At 32.9% G+C, this 15,528-nt stretch overlaps 11 non-coding genes across 11 annotated transcripts; 4 read left to right on the top strand and 7 right to left on the bottom strand.

Moving 5' to 3' along the window:
- Nucleotides 1-297: 297 nt before the first annotated feature.
- On the bottom strand, nucleotides 298-369 carry TRNAQ-UUG (transfer RNA glutamine (anticodon UUG)). The gene has a single exon. It is a non-coding gene; the product is annotated as a tRNA-Gln (tRNA).
- Nucleotides 370-2,324: 1,955 nt separating this feature from the next.
- TRNAT-CGU (transfer RNA threonine (anticodon CGU)) lies at nucleotides 2,325-2,398 on the bottom strand. Its single transcript has one exon. It is a non-coding gene; the product is annotated as a tRNA-Thr (tRNA).
- Nucleotides 2,399-3,354: 956 nt separating this feature from the next.
- On the top strand, nucleotides 3,355-3,426 carry TRNAQ-UUG (transfer RNA glutamine (anticodon UUG)). The gene has a single exon. It is a non-coding gene; the product is annotated as a tRNA-Gln (tRNA).
- A 1,568-nt stretch (nucleotides 3,427-4,994) lies between these two features.
- Nucleotides 4,995-5,068, top strand: TRNAT-CGU (transfer RNA threonine (anticodon CGU)). Its single transcript has one exon. It is a non-coding gene; the product is annotated as a tRNA-Thr (tRNA).
- Nucleotides 5,069-5,628: 560 nt separating this feature from the next.
- On the bottom strand, nucleotides 5,629-5,700 carry TRNAQ-UUG (transfer RNA glutamine (anticodon UUG)). Its single transcript has one exon. It is a non-coding gene; the product is annotated as a tRNA-Gln (tRNA).
- Nucleotides 5,701-7,289: 1,589 nt separating this feature from the next.
- Nucleotides 7,290-7,361, bottom strand: TRNAQ-UUG (transfer RNA glutamine (anticodon UUG)). The gene has a single exon. It is a non-coding gene; the product is annotated as a tRNA-Gln (tRNA).
- A 1,958-nt stretch (nucleotides 7,362-9,319) lies between these two features.
- Nucleotides 9,320-9,393, bottom strand: TRNAT-CGU (transfer RNA threonine (anticodon CGU)). Its single transcript has one exon. It is a non-coding gene; the product is annotated as a tRNA-Thr (tRNA).
- Nucleotides 9,394-10,348: 955 nt separating this feature from the next.
- TRNAQ-UUG (transfer RNA glutamine (anticodon UUG)) lies at nucleotides 10,349-10,420 on the top strand. Its single transcript has one exon. It is a non-coding gene; the product is annotated as a tRNA-Gln (tRNA).
- A 1,568-nt stretch (nucleotides 10,421-11,988) lies between these two features.
- TRNAT-CGU (transfer RNA threonine (anticodon CGU)) lies at nucleotides 11,989-12,062 on the top strand. The gene has a single exon. It is a non-coding gene; the product is annotated as a tRNA-Thr (tRNA).
- Nucleotides 12,063-12,622: 560 nt separating this feature from the next.
- TRNAQ-UUG (transfer RNA glutamine (anticodon UUG)) lies at nucleotides 12,623-12,694 on the bottom strand. The gene has a single exon. It is a non-coding gene; the product is annotated as a tRNA-Gln (tRNA).
- A 1,589-nt stretch (nucleotides 12,695-14,283) lies between these two features.
- On the bottom strand, nucleotides 14,284-14,355 carry TRNAQ-UUG (transfer RNA glutamine (anticodon UUG)). Its single transcript has one exon. It is a non-coding gene; the product is annotated as a tRNA-Gln (tRNA).
- Between the last annotated feature and the right edge of the window lie 1,173 nt (nucleotides 14,356-15,528).

The raw sequence follows: 15,528 nt of genomic DNA, 5'->3' as shown, positions 1-15,528 counted from the left end.
GTTACTAGAAGAAGAAGATACGTTCTCCCTTCTCATTAGTGCACACTGAAGTAAAAAAAATTTAAATGGAGAATTTCAAAACACCAGAGCACAAGTAATGGATCTCTGCATTCTTATTGCATCTTTTCATATTTCCAAATATTTGACATACTTCTGATTTGAAAAGTTTCAAAATGAGTTTAGACAAAGGACACCACTGAAAATGATGGAATTTATATGAATTGTAAATGAAGATTTGCAATACTCATACTTTGAATGAAAATGGAGCTTTAAACAAAAGAAGAAATAATCAACATTAGGTTCCACCGAGATTTGAACTCGGATTACTGGATTCAAAGTCCAGAGTGCTAACCATTACACCATGGAACCCTCAACTGAGCAAAGGCTTCTACTGAACTGAGCTCATCTTTTAAATGCAAAGAAAAGAAATTCAATACTTTATATATATGATTTCAAGTTTCTAATAAGCTCAGGGATGCAATAGGTGTTATGTAGAATATTTGTCTAAAACCAATGATAATATATAAAAAGTAACCTATTTTTAAGGAGAAGATAAATACTAGAAACCCAAATGCCTAGGACCAATTTCAGTTGGAGCATCACCCCTTATGTTATCCTAGCATTGAATTGACAGTTTTTCTGTATTGTCATATTTGCCTATCAGCCACTTACAATTGTTTCAAGCTTTATAACAGAGGACTGCCTTTTTTATAGACCAAGGATGAAAGTCTCTTGTGAGTTAAGTCTGATTATGACATCACAATTTGTAAATTAAGATATAGTATGATTACAGAGTGTAGACTGAACAAAAAGTGCTTTCCTATGGATTGAAGTTTGTATTTTCTTAAGCTTTGCATTCCAAAATGTGCTAGCATTCTCTATTTCCAAAGGGCACATTAAGCTACTTCCCCATTATATATTTTTTGTGTTAAAAGTTATTTATACACAACTTGGTAAAACATACTAAATTTAACACATAATGAATTACATCCTGGGATTATCTTTATCAACAATCTGTAAATGGATAAGAAAGATTGTGCATTAGATTTATCAGATTGATTTTGCTTAGAATTGCATTTACTCCTTGTCTAAATTGTCTATTTTTATACTATTATTAGATGCATTAATCTTTGTTGTTGTCCTATCTAATCATTTTTTTTATTTTGCAATGTGGAAAGAAACTGGTGCATTTTTATGATACCCATGCTTCAAGTGACTCTATGGCTTAAGATGTTCCTTGAAAAATTAAATGCTATGCAAACAAAATATGTTCTGTGCTTTGAGGTACATTTGCCAGTTTTGTGTTTGCTTCTTACAACATCTGTGGACAGTTAGCTCAGTTGGTTAAAGCGTGGCGCTCGTAATCCCAAGGACATGGGTTCGATCCCTGTATTGGCTACTTGATTTTCTTGATGGACAAGAATGGAATAAGCTCATCAGTGTAGCATGAATACTTGAAAACATAATAGACACATATATCACAAAATCTCTTCAAATCCATATCAGAAGCCAGCATGAGTGTCATCCTTTGGCTGATGAAGATTTTTCTCTACATGGCTCATTGACTTTTGTCTCAAATCGAGCAATATGGCATACCTAAGATTTGCAATGGCAAATTAATCAGTTATTATATTGCTGCTCAAACATAGAGGGCACTAGGTGTTACTAGAAGAAGATACGTTCTCCCCTCCCATTAGTGCACACTGAAGAAAAAAAAATTAAAATGGAGAATTTATAAACACCAGAGCACAAGTAATGGATCTCAGCATTCTTATTGCATCTTTTCTTATTTCCAAATATTTGACATACTTCTGATTTGAAAAGTTTAAAAATGAGTTTAGACAAAGGACACCACTGAAAATGATGGAATTTATATGTTTTGTAAATGAAGATTTGAAATACTCATACTTTGAATGAAAATGGAGCTTTAAACAAAAGAAGAAATAATCAACATTAGGTCCCACCGAGATTTGTACTCGGATTACTGGACTCAAAGTCCAGAGTGCTAACCATTACACCATGGAACCCTCAACTGAGCAGATACTTCTACTGAACTGAGCTCATCTTTTAAATGCAAAGAAAAGAAATTCAATACTTTATATATATGATTTCAAGTTATTAATAAGCTCAGGGATGCAATAGGTGTTATGTAGAATATTTGTATAAAACCAATGATAATATATAAAAAGTAACCTATTTTTAAGGAGAAGATAAATACTAGAAACCCAAATGCCTAGGACCAATTTCAGTTGGAGCATCACCCCTTATGTTATCCTAGCATTGAATTGACAGTTTTTCTGTATTGTCATATAAAGAAAAGCAAGAAGCCAAAACGGGAATCGAACCCATGACCTTGGCATTACGAGTGCCATGCCCTAACCAACTGAGCTAACTGTCCACAGATGTTTTAAGAAGCAAACACAAAACTGGCAAATGTACCTCACAGTACAGAACATATTTTGTTTGCATAGCATTTAATTTTTCAAGTAACAGCTTAAGCCATAGAGTCACTTGAAGCATGGGTATCATAAAAATGCACCAGTTTCTTTCCACATTGCAGAATAAAAAAAATGATTAGATAGGACAACAACAAAGATTAATGCATCTAATAATAGTATAAAAATAGACAATTTAGAAAAGGAGTAAATGCAATTCTAAGCAAAATCAATCTGATAAATCTAATGCACAATCTTTCTTATCCATTTACAGATTGTTGATAAAGATAATCCCAGGATGTAATTCATTATGTGTTACATTTAGTATGTTTTACCAAGTTTTGTATAAATAACTTTTAACACAAAAAATATATAATGGGGAAGTAGCTTAATGTGCCCTTTGGAAATAGAGATTGCTAGCACATTTTGAAATGCAAAGCTTAAGAAAATACAAACTTCAATCCATAGGAAAGCACTTTTTGTTCAGTCTACACTCTGTAATCATACTATATCTTAATTTACAAATTGTGATGTCATAATCAGACTTAACTCACAAGAGACTTTCATCCTTGGTCTATAAAAAAGGCAGTCCTCTGTTATAAAGCTTGAAACAATTGTAAGTGGCTGATAGGCAAATATGACAATACAGAAAAACTGTCAATTCAATGCTAGGATAACATAAGGGGTGATGCTCCAACTGAAATTGGTCCTAGGCATTTGGGTTTCTAGTATTTATCTTCTCCTTAAAAATAGGTTACTTTTTATATATTATCATTGGTTTTAGACAAATATTCTACATAACACCTATTGCATCCCTGAGCTTATTAATAACTTGAAATCATATATATAAAGTATTGAATTTCTTTTCTTTGCATTTAAAAGATGAGCTCAGTTCAGTAGAAGTCTTTGCTCTGTTGAGGGTTCCATGGTGTAATGGTTAGCACTCTGGACTTTGAATCCAGTAATCTGAGTTCAAATCTCGGTGGGACCTAATGTTGATTATTTCTTCTTTTGTTTAAAGCTCCATTTTCATTCAAAGTATGAGTATTGCAAATCTTCATTTACAATTCATATAAATTCCATCATTTTCAGTGGTGTCCTTTGTCTAAACTCATTTTTAAACTTTTCAAATCAGAAGTATGTCAAATATTTGGAAATAAGAAAAGATGCAATTTGAATGCAGAGATCCATTACTTGTGCTCTGGTGTTTAGAAATTCTCCATTTTAATTTTTTTTACTTCAGTGTGCACTAATGAGAAGGGAGAACGTATCTTCTTCTTCTAGTAACACCTAGTGCCCTCTATGTTTGAGCAGCAATATAATAACTGATTAATTTGCCCTTGCAAATCTTAGGTATGCCATATTGCTCGATTTGAGACAAAAGTCAATAAGCCATGTAGAGAAAAATCTTCATCAGCCAAAGGATGACACTCATGCTGGCTTCTGATATGGATTTGAAGAGATTTTGTGATATATGTGTCTATTATATTTTCAAGTATTCATGCTACACCGATGAGCTTATTCCTTTCTTGTCCATCAAGAAAAGCAAGAAGCCAAAATGGGAATCGAACCCATGACCTTTGCATTACGAGTGCCATGCCCTAACCAACTGAGCTAACTGTCCACAGATGTTTTAAGAAACAAACACAAAACTGGCAAATGTACCTCAAAGTACAGAACATATTTTGTTTGCATAGCATTTAATTTTTCAAGGAACAGCTTAAGCCATAGAGTCACTTGAAGCATGGGTATCATAAAAATGCACCAGTTTCTTTCCACATTGCAGAATAAAAAAAATGATTAGATAGGACAACAACAAAGATTAATGCATCTAATAATAGTATAAAAATAGACAATTTAGACAAGGAGTAAATGCAATTCTAAGCAAAATCAATCTGATTGATACAATTGTTTCAAGCTTTATAACAGAGGACTGCCTTTTCTATAGACCAAGGATGAAAGTCTCTTGTGAGTTAAGTCTGATTATGACATCACAATTTGTAAATTAAGCTATAGTATGATTACAGAGTGTAGACTGAACAAAAAGTGCTTTCCTATGGATTGAAGTTTGTATTTTCTTAAGCTTTGCATTCCAAAATGTGCTAGCATTCTTTATTTCCAAAGGGCACATTAAGCTACTTCCCCATTATATATTTTTTGTGTTAAAAGTTATTTATACACAACTTGGTAAAACATACTAAATTTAACACATAATGAATTACATCCTGGGATTATCTTTATCAACAATCTGTAAATGGATAAGAAAGATTGTGCATTAGATTTATCAGATTGATTTTGCTTAGAATTGCATTTACTCATTGTCTAAATTGTCTATTTTTATACTATTATTAGATGCATTAATCTTTGTTGTTGTCCTATCTTATCATTTTTTTTAATCTGCAATGTGGAAAGAAACTGGTGCATTTTTATGATACCCATGCTTCAAGTGACTCTATGGCTTAAGCTGTTCCTTGAAAAATTAAATGCTATGCAAACAAAATATGTTCTGTGCTTTGAGGTACATTTGCCAGTTTTGTGTTTGCTTCTAGTAACATCGGTGGCCAGTTAGCTCAGTTGGTTAAAGCGTGGCGCTCGTAATCCCAAGGTCATGGGTTCGATCCCTGTATTGGCTACTTGCTTTTCTTGATGGACAAGAATGGAATAAGCTCATCGGTGTAGCATGAATACTTGAAAACATAATAGACAAATATATCACAAAATCTCTTCAAATCCATATCAGAAGCCAGCATGAGTGTCATCCTTTGGCTGATGAAGATTTTTCTCTACATGGCTCATTGACTTTTGTCTCAAATCGAGCAATATGGCATACCTAAGATTTGCAATGGCAAATTAATCAGTTATTATATTGCTGCTCAAACATAGAGGGCACTAGGTGTTACTAGAAGAAGAAGATACGTTCTCCCCTCCCATTAGTGCACACTGAAGAAGAAAAAATTAAAATGGTGAATTTATAAACACCAGAGCACAAGTAATGGATCTCTGCATTCTTATTGCATCTTTTCTTATTTCCAAATATTTGACATACTTCTGATTTGAAAAGTTTAAAAATGAGTTTAGACAAAGGACACCACTGAAAATGATGGAATTTATATGTTTTTGTAAATGAAGATTTGCAATACTCATACTTTGAATGAAAATGGAGCTTTAAACAAAAGAAGAAATAATCAACATTAGGTCCCACTGAGATTTGAACTCGGATTACTGGATTCAAAGTCCAGAGTGCTAACCATTACACCATGGAACCCTCATCTGAGCAAAGACTTCTACTGAACTGAGCTCATCTTTTAAATGCAAAGAAAAGAAATTCAATACTTTATATATATGATTTCAAGTTTCTAATAAGCTCAGGGATGCAATAGGTGTTATGTAGAATATTTGTCTAAAACCAATGATAATATATAAAAAGTAACCTATTTTTAAGGAGAAGATAAATACTAGAAACCCAAATGCCTAGGACCAATTTCAGTTGGAGCATCACCCCTTATGTTATCCTAGCATTGAATTGACAGTTTTTCTGTATTGTCATATTTGCATATCAGCCACTTACAATTGTTTCAAGCTTTATAACAGAGGACTGCCTTTTTTATAGACCAAGGATGAAAGTCTCTTGTGAGTTAAGTCTGATTATGACATCACAATTTGTAAATTAAGCTATAGTATGATTACAGAGTGTAGACTGAACAAAAAGTGCTTTCCTATGGATTGAAGTTTGTATTTTCTTAAGCTTTGCATTCCAAAATGTGCTAGCATTCTCTATTTCCAAAGGGCACATTAAGCTACTTCCCCATTATATATTTTTTGTGTTAAAAGTTATTTATACACAACTTGGTAAAACATACTAAATTTAACACATAATGAATTACATCCTGGGATTATCTTTATCAACAATCTGTAAATGGATAAGAAAGATTGTGCATTAGATTTATCAGATTGATTTTGCTTAGAATTGCATTTACTCCTTGTCTAAATTGTCTATTTTTATACTATTATTAGATGCATTAATCTTTGTTGTTGTCCTATCTAATCATTTTTTTTATTCTGCAATGTGGAAAGAAACTGGTGCATTTTTATGATACCCATGCTTCAAGTGACTCTATGGCTTAAGCTGTTCCTTAAAAAATTAAATGCTATGCAAACAAAATATGTTCTGTGCTTTGAGGTACATTTGCCAGTTTTGTGTTTGCTTCTTAAAACATCTGTCGACAGTTAGCTCAGTTGGTAAGAGCGTGGCACTCGTAATCCCAAGTTCATGGGTTCAATTCCTGTTTTGGCTACTTGCTTTTCTTGATGGACAAGAATGGAATAAGCTCATCGGTGTAGCATGAATACTTGAAAACATAATAGACACATATATCACAAAATCTCTTCAAATCCATATCAGAAGACAGCATGAGTGTCATCCTTTGGCTGATGAAGATTTTTCTCTACATGGCTCATTGACTTTTGTCTCAAATTGAGCAATATGGCATACCTAAGATTTGCAAGGGCAAATTAATCAGTTATTATATTGCTGCTCAAACATAGAGGGCACTAGGTGTTACTAGAAGAAGAAGATACGTTCTCCCTTCTCATTAGTGCACACTGAAGTAAAAAAAATTTAAATGGAGAATTTCTAAACACCAGAGCACAAGTAATGGATCTCTGCATTCTTATTGCATCTTTTCTTATTTCCAAATATTTGACATACTTCTGATTTGAAAAGTTTCAAAATGAGTTTAGACAAAGGACACCACTGAAAATGATGGAATTTATATGAATTGTAAATGAAGATTTGCAATACTCATACTTTGAATGAAAATGGAGCTTTAAACAAAAGAAGAAATAATCAACATTAGGTTCCACCGAGATTTGAACTCGGATTACTGGATTCAAAGTCCAGAGTGCTAACCATTACACCATGGAACCCTCAACTGAGCAAAGGCTTCTACTGAACTGAGCTCATCTTTTAAATGCAAAGAAAAGAAATTCAATACTTTATATATATGATTTCAAGTTTCTAATAAGCTCAGGGATGCAATAGGTGTTATGTAGAATATTTGTCTAAAACCAATGATAATATATAAAAAGTAACCTATTTTTAAGGAGAAGATAAATACTAGAAACCCAAATGCCTAGGACCAATTTCAGTTGGAGCATCACCCCTTATGTTATCCTAGCATTGAATTGACAGTTTTTCTGTATTGTCATATTTGCCTATCAGCCACTTACAATTGTTTCAAGCTTTATAACAGAGGACTGCCTTTTTTATAGACCAAGGATGAAAGTCTCTTGTGAGTTAAGTCTGATTATGACATCACAATTTGTAAATTAAGATATAGTATGATTACAGAGTGTAGACTGAACAAAAAGTGCTTTCCTATGGATTGAAGTTTGTATTTTCTTAAGCTTTGCATTCCAAAATGTGCTAGCATTCTCTATTTCCAAAGGGCACATTAAGCTACTTCCCCATTATATATTTTTTGTGTTAAAAGTTATTTATACACAACTTGGTAAAACATACTAAATTTAATACATAATGAATTACATCCTGGGATTATCTTTATCAACAATCTGTAAATGGATAAGAAAGATTGTGCATTAGATTTATCAGATTGATTTTGCTTAGAATTGCATTTACTCCTTGTCTAAATTGTCTATTTTTATACTATTATTAGATGCATTAATCTTTGTTGTTGTCCTATCTAATCATTTTTTTTATTCTGCAATGTGGAAAGAAACTGGTGCATTTTTATGATACCCATGCTTCAAGTGACTCTATGGCTTAAGATGTTCCTTGAAAAATTAAATGCTATGCAAACAAAATATGTTCTGTGCTTTGAGGTACATTTGCCAGTTTTGTGTTTGCTTCTTAAAACATCTGTGGACAGTTAGCTCAGTTGGTTAGAGCGTGGCGCTCGTAATCCCAAGGACATGGGTTCGATCCCTGTATTGGCTACTTGATTTTCTTGATGGACAAGAATGGAATAAGCTCATCGGTGTAGCATGAATACTTGAAAACATAATAGACACATATATCACAAAATCTCTTCAAATCCATATCAGAAGCCAGCATGAGTGTCATCCTTTGGCTGATGAAGATTTTTCTCTACATGGCTCATTGACTTTTGTCTCAAATCGAGCAATATGGCATACCTAAGATTTGCAATGGCAAATTAATCAGTTATTATATTGCTGCTCAAACATAGAGGGCACTAGGTGTTACTAGAAGAAGAAGATACGTTCTCCCCTCCCATTAGTGCACACTGAAGAAAAAAAAATTAAAATGGAGAATTTATAAACACCAGAGCACAAGTAATGGATCTCAGCATTCTTATTGCATCTTTTCTTATTTCCAAATATTTGACATACTTCTGATTTGAAAAGTTTAAAAATGAGTTTAGACAAAGGACACCACTGAAAATGATGGAATTTATATGTTTTGTAAATGAAGATTTGAAATACTCATACTTTGAATGAAAATGGAGCTTTAAACAAAAGAAGAAATAATCAACATTAGGTCCCACCGAGATTTGTACTCGGATTACTGGACTCAAAGTCCAGAGTGCTAACCATTACACCATGGAACCCTCAACTGAGCAGATACTTCTACTGAACTGAGCTCATCTTTTAAATGCAAAGAAAAGAAATTCAATACTTTATATATATGATTTCAAGTTATTAATAAGCTCAGGGATGCAATAGGTGTTATGTAGAATATTTGTATAAAACCAATGATAATATATAAAAAGTAACCTATTTTTAAGGAGAAGATAAATACTAGAAACCCAAATGCCTAGGACCAATTTCAGTTGGAGCATCACCCCTTATGTTATCCTAGCATTGAATTGACAGTTTTTCTGTATTGTCATATAAAGAAAAGCAAGAAGCCAAAACGGGAATCGAACCCATGACCTTGGCATTACGAGTGCCATGCCCTAACCAACTGAGCTAACTGTCCACAGATGTTTTAAGAAGCAAACACAAAACTGGCAAATGTACCTCACAGTACAGAACATATTTTGTTTGCATAGCATTTAATTTTTCAAGTAACAGCTTAAGCCATAGAGTCACTTGAAGCATGGGTATCATAAAAATGCACCAGTTTCTTTCCACATTGCAGAATAAAAAAAATGATTAGATAGGACAACAACAAAGATTAATGCATCTAATAATAGTATAAAAATAGACAATTTAGAAAAGGAGTAAATGCAATTCTAAGCAAAATCAATCTGATAAATCTAATGCACAATCTTTCTTATCCATTTACAGATTGTTGATAAAGATAATCCCAGGATGTAATTCATTATGTGTTACATTTAGTATGTTTTACCAAGTTTTGTATAAATAACTTTTAACACAAAAATATATAATGGGGAAGTAGCTTAATGTGCCCTTTGGAAATAGAGATTGCTAGCACATTTTGAAATGCAAAGCTTAAGAAAATACAAACTTCAATCCATAGGAAAGCACTTTTTGTTCAGTCTACACTCTGTAATCATACTATATCTTAATTTACAAATTGTGATGTCATAATCAGACTTAACTCACAAGAGACTTTCATCCTTGGTCTATAAAAAAGGCAGTCCTCTGTTATAAAGCTTGAAACAATTGTAAGTGGCTGATAGGCAAATATGACAATACAGAAAAACTGTCAATTCAATGCTAGGATAACATAAGGGGTGATGCTCCAACTGAAATTGGTCCTAGGCATTTGGGTTTCTAGTATTTATCTTCTCCTTAAAAATAGGTTACTTTTTATATATTATCATTGGTTTTAGACAAATATTCTACATAACACCTATTGCATCCCTGAGCTTATTAATAACTTGAAATCATATATATAAAGTATTGAATTTCTTTTCTTTGCATTTAAAAGATGAGCTCAGTTCAGTAGAAGTCTTTGCTCTGTTGAGGGTTCCATGGTGTAATGGTTAGCACTCTGGACTTTGAATCCAGTAATCCGAGTTCAAATCTCGGTGGGACCTAATGTTGATTATTTCTTCTTTTGTTTAAAGCTCCATTTTCATTCAAAGTATGAGTATTGCAAATCTTCATTTACAATTCATATAAATTCCATCATTTTCAGTGGTGTCCTTTGTCTAAACTCATTTTTAAACTTTTCAAATCAGAAGTATGTCAAATATTTGGAAATAAGAAAAGATGCAATTTGAATGCAGAGATCCATTACTTGTGCTCTGGTGTTTAGAAATTCTCCATTTTAATTTTTTTTACTTCAGTGTGCACTAATGAGAAGGGAGAACGTATCTTCTTCTTCTAGTAACACCTAGTGCCCTCTATGTTTGAGCAGCAATATAATAACTGATTAATTTGCCCTTGCAAATCTTAGGTATGCCATATTGCTCGATTTGAGACAAAAGTCAATAAGCCATGTAGAGAAAAATCTTCATCAGCCAAAGGATGACACTCATGCTGGCTTCTGATATGGATTTGAAGAGATTTTGTGATATATGTGTCTATTATATTTTCAAGTATTCATGCTACACCGATGAGCTTATTCCTTTCTTGTCCATCAAGAAAAGCAAGAAGCCAAAATGGGAATCGAACCCATGACCTTTGCATTACGAGTGCCATGCCCTAACCAACTGAGCTAACTGTCCACAGATGTTTTAAGAAACAAACACAAAACTGGCAAATGTACCTCAAAGTACAGAACATATTTTGTTTGCATAGCATTTAATTTTTCAAGGAACAGCTTAAGCCATAGAGTCACTTGAAGCATGGGTATCATAAAAATGCACCAGTTTCTTTCCACATTGCAGAATAAAAAAAATGATTAGATAGGACAACAACAAAGATTAATGCATCTAATAATAGTATAAAAATAGACAATTTAGACAAGGAGTAAATGCAATTCTAAGCAAAATCAATCTGATTGATACAATTGTTTCAAGCTTTATAACAGAGGACTGCCTTTTTTATAGACCAAGGATGAAAGTCTCTTGTGAGTTAAGTCTGATTATGACATCACAATTTGTAAATTAAGCTATAGTATGATTACAGAGTGTAGACTGAACAAAAAGTGCTTTCCTATGGATTGAAGTTTGTATTTTCTTAAGCTTTGCATTCCAAAATGTGCTAGCATTCTTTATTTCCAAAGGGCACATTAAGCTACTTCCCCATTATATATTTTTTGTGTTAAAAGTTATTTATACACAACTTGGTAAAACATACTAAATTTAACACATAATGAATTACATCCTGGGATTATCTTTATCAACAATCTGTAAATGGATAAGAAAGATTGTGCATTAGATTTATCAGATTGATTTTGCTTAGAATTGCATTTACTCATTGTCTAAATTGTCTATTTTTATACTATTATTAGATGCATTAATCTTTGTTGTTGTCCTATCTTATCATTTTTTTTAATCTGCAATGTGGAAAGAAACTGGTGCATTTTTATGATACCCATGCTTCAAGTGACTCTATGGCTTAAGCTGTTCCTTGAAAAATTAAATGCTATGCAAACAAAATATGTTATGTGCTTTGAGGTACATTTGCCAGTTTTGTGTTTGCTTCTAGTAACATCGGTGGCCAGTTAGCTCAGTTGGTTAAAGCGTGGCGCTCGTAATCCCAAGGTCATGGGTTCGATCCCTGTATTGGCTACTTGCTTTTCTTGATGGACAAGAATGGAATAAGCTCATCGGTGTAGCATGAATACTTGAAAACATAATAGACAAATATATCACAAAATCTCTTCAAATCCATATCAGAAGCCAGCATGAGTGTCATCCTTTGGCTGATGAAGATTTTTCTCTACATGGCTCATTGACTTTTGTCTCAAATCGAGCAATATGGCATACCTAAGATTTGCAATGGCAAATTAATCAGTTATTATATTGCTGCTCAAACATAGAGGGCACTAGGTGTTACTAGAAGAAGAAGATACGTTCTCCCCTCCCATTAGTGCACACTGAAGAAGAAAAAATTAAAATGGTGAATTTATAAACACCAGAGCACAAGTAATGGATCTCTGCATTCTTATTGCATCTTTTCTTATTTCCAAATATTTGACATACTTCTGATTTGAAAAGTTTAAAAATGAGTTTAGACAAAGGACACCACTGAAAATGATGGAATTTATATGTTTTTGTAAATGAAGATTTGCAATACTCATACTTTGAATGAAAATGGAGCTTTAAACAAAAGAAGAAATAATCAACATTAGGTCCCACTGAGATTTGAACTCGGATTACTGGATTCAAAGTCCAGAGTGCTAACCATTACACCATGGAACCCTCATCTGAGCAAAGACTTCTACTGAACTGAGCTCATCTTTTAAATGCAAAGAAAAGAAATTCAATACTTTATATATATGATTTCAAGTTTCTAATAAGCTCAGGGATGCAATAGGTGTTATGTAGAATATTTGTCTAAAACCAATGATAATATATAAAAAGTAACCTATTTTTAAGGAGAAGATAAATACTAGAAACCCAAATGCCTAGGACCAATTTCAGTTGGAGCATCACCCCTTATGTTATCCTAGCATTGAATTGACAGTTTTTCTGTATTGTCATATTTGCATATCAGCCACTTACAATTGTTTCAAGCTTTATAACAGAGGACTGCCTTTTTTATAGACCAAGGATGAAAGTCTCTTGTGAGTTAAGTCTGATTATGACATCACAATTTGTAAATTAAGCTATAGTATGATTACAGAGTGTAGACTGAACAAAAAGTGCTTTCCTATGGATTGAAGTTTGTATTTTCTTAAGCTTTGCATTCCAAAATGTGCTAGCATTCTCTATTTCCAAAGGGCACATTAAGCTACTTCCCCATTATATATTTTTTGTGTTAAAAGTTATTTATACACAACTTGGTAAAACATACTAAATTTAACACATAATGAATTACATCCTGGGATTATCTTTATCAACAATCTGTAAATGGATAAGAAAGATTGTGCATTAGATTTATCAGATTGATTTTGCTTAGAATTGCATTTACTCCTTGTCTAAATTGTCTATTTTTATACTATTATTAGATGCATTAATCTTTGTTGTTGTCCTATCTAATCATTTTTTTTATTCTGCAATGTGGAAAGAAACTGGTGCATTTTTATGATACCCATGCTTCAAGTGACTCTATGGCTTAAGCTGTTCCTTAAAAAATTAAATGCTATGCAAACAAAATATGTTCTGTGCTTTGAGGTACATTTGCCAGTTTTGTGTTTGCTTCTTAAAACATCTGTCGACAGTTAGCTCAGTTGGTAAGAGCGTGGCACTCGTAATCCCAAGTTCATGGGTTCAATTCCTGTTTTGGCTACTTGCTTTTCTTGATGGACAAGAATGGAATAAGCTCATCGGTGTAGCATGAATACTTGAAAACATAATAGACACATATATCACAAAATCTCTTCAAATCCATATCAGAAGCCAGCATGAGTGTCATCCTTTGGCTGATGAAGATTTTTCTCTACATGGCTCATTGACTTTTGTCTCAAATTGAGCAATATGGCATACCTAAGATTTGCAAGGGCAAATTAATCAGTTATTATATTGCTGCTCAAACATAGAGGGCACTAGGTGTTACTAGAAGAAGAAGATACGTTCTCCCTTCTCATTAGTGCACACTGAAGTAAAAAAAATTTAAATGGAGAATTTCTAAACACCAGAGCACAAGTAATGGATCTCTGCATTCTTATTGCATCTTTTCTTATTTCCAAATATTTGACATACTTCTGATTTGAAAAGTTTCAAAATGAGTTTAGACAAAGGACACCACTGAAAATGATGGAATTTATATGAATTGTAAATGAAGATTTGCAATACTCATACTTTGAATGAAAATGGAGCTTTAAACAAAAGAAGAAATAATCAACATTAGGTTCCAACGAGATTTGAACTCGGATTACTGGATTCAAAGTCCAGAGTGCTAACCATTACACCATGGAACCCTCAACTGAGCAAAGGCTTCTACTGAACTGAGCTCATCTTTTAAATGCAAAGAAAAGAAATTCAATACTTTATATATATGATTTCAAGTTTCTAATAAGCTCAGGGATGCAATAGGTGTTATGTAGAATATTTGTCTAAAACCAATGATAATATATAAAAAGTAACCTATTTTTAAGGAGAAGATAAATACTAGAAACCCAAATGCCTAGGACCAATTTCAGTTGGAGCATCACCCCTTATGTTATCCTAGCATTGAATTGACAGTTTTTCTGTATTGTCATATTTGCCTATCAGCCACTTACAATTGTTTCAAGCTTTATAACAGAGGACTGCCTTTTTTATAGACCAAGGATGAAAGTCTCTTGTGAGTTAAGTCTGATTATGACATCACAATTTGTAAATTAAGATATAGTATGATTACAGAGTGTAGACTGAACAAAAAGTGCTTTCCTATGGATTGAAGTTTGTATTTTCTTAAGCTTTGCATTCCAAAATGTGCTAGCATTCTCTATTTCCAAAGGGCACATTAAGCTACTTCCCCATTATATATTTTTTGTGTTAAAAGTTATTTATACACAACTTGGTAAAACATACTAAATTTAATACATAATGAATTACATCCTGGGATTATCTTTATCAACAATCTGTAAATGGATAAGAAAGATTGTGCATTAGATTTATCAGATTGATTTTGCTTAGAATTGCATTTACTCCTTGTCTAAATTGTCTATTTTTATACTATTATTAGATGCATTAATCTTTGTTGTTGTCCTATCTAATCATTTTTTTTATTCTGCAATGTGGAAAGAAACTGGTGCATTTTTATGATACCCATGCTTCAAGTGACTCTATGGCTTAAGATGTTCCTTGAAAAATTAAATGCTATGCAAACAAAATATGTTCTGTGCTTTGAGGTACATTTGCCAGTTTTGTGTTTGCTTCTTAAAACATCTGTGGACAGTTAGCTCAGTTGGTTAGAGCGTGGCGCTCGTAATCCCAAGGACATGGGTTCGATCCCTGTATTGGCTACTTGATTTTCTTGATGGACAAGAATGGAATAAGCTCATCGGTGTAGCATGAATACTTGAAAACATAATAGACACATATATCACAAAATCTCTTCAAATCCATATCAGAAGCCAGCATGAGTGTCATCCTTTGGCTGATGAAGA

Source organism: Pseudophryne corroboree, chromosome 11, assembly GCF_028390025.1.
Source record: "Pseudophryne corroboree isolate aPseCor3 chromosome 11, aPseCor3.hap2, whole genome shotgun sequence".
Taxonomy (NCBI): Eukaryota; Metazoa; Chordata; class Amphibia; order Anura; family Myobatrachidae; genus Pseudophryne; species Pseudophryne corroboree.
The sequence above is the reverse complement of the archived record's forward strand: the minus strand, read 5'-3'. Positions and strand labels throughout refer to the sequence as shown.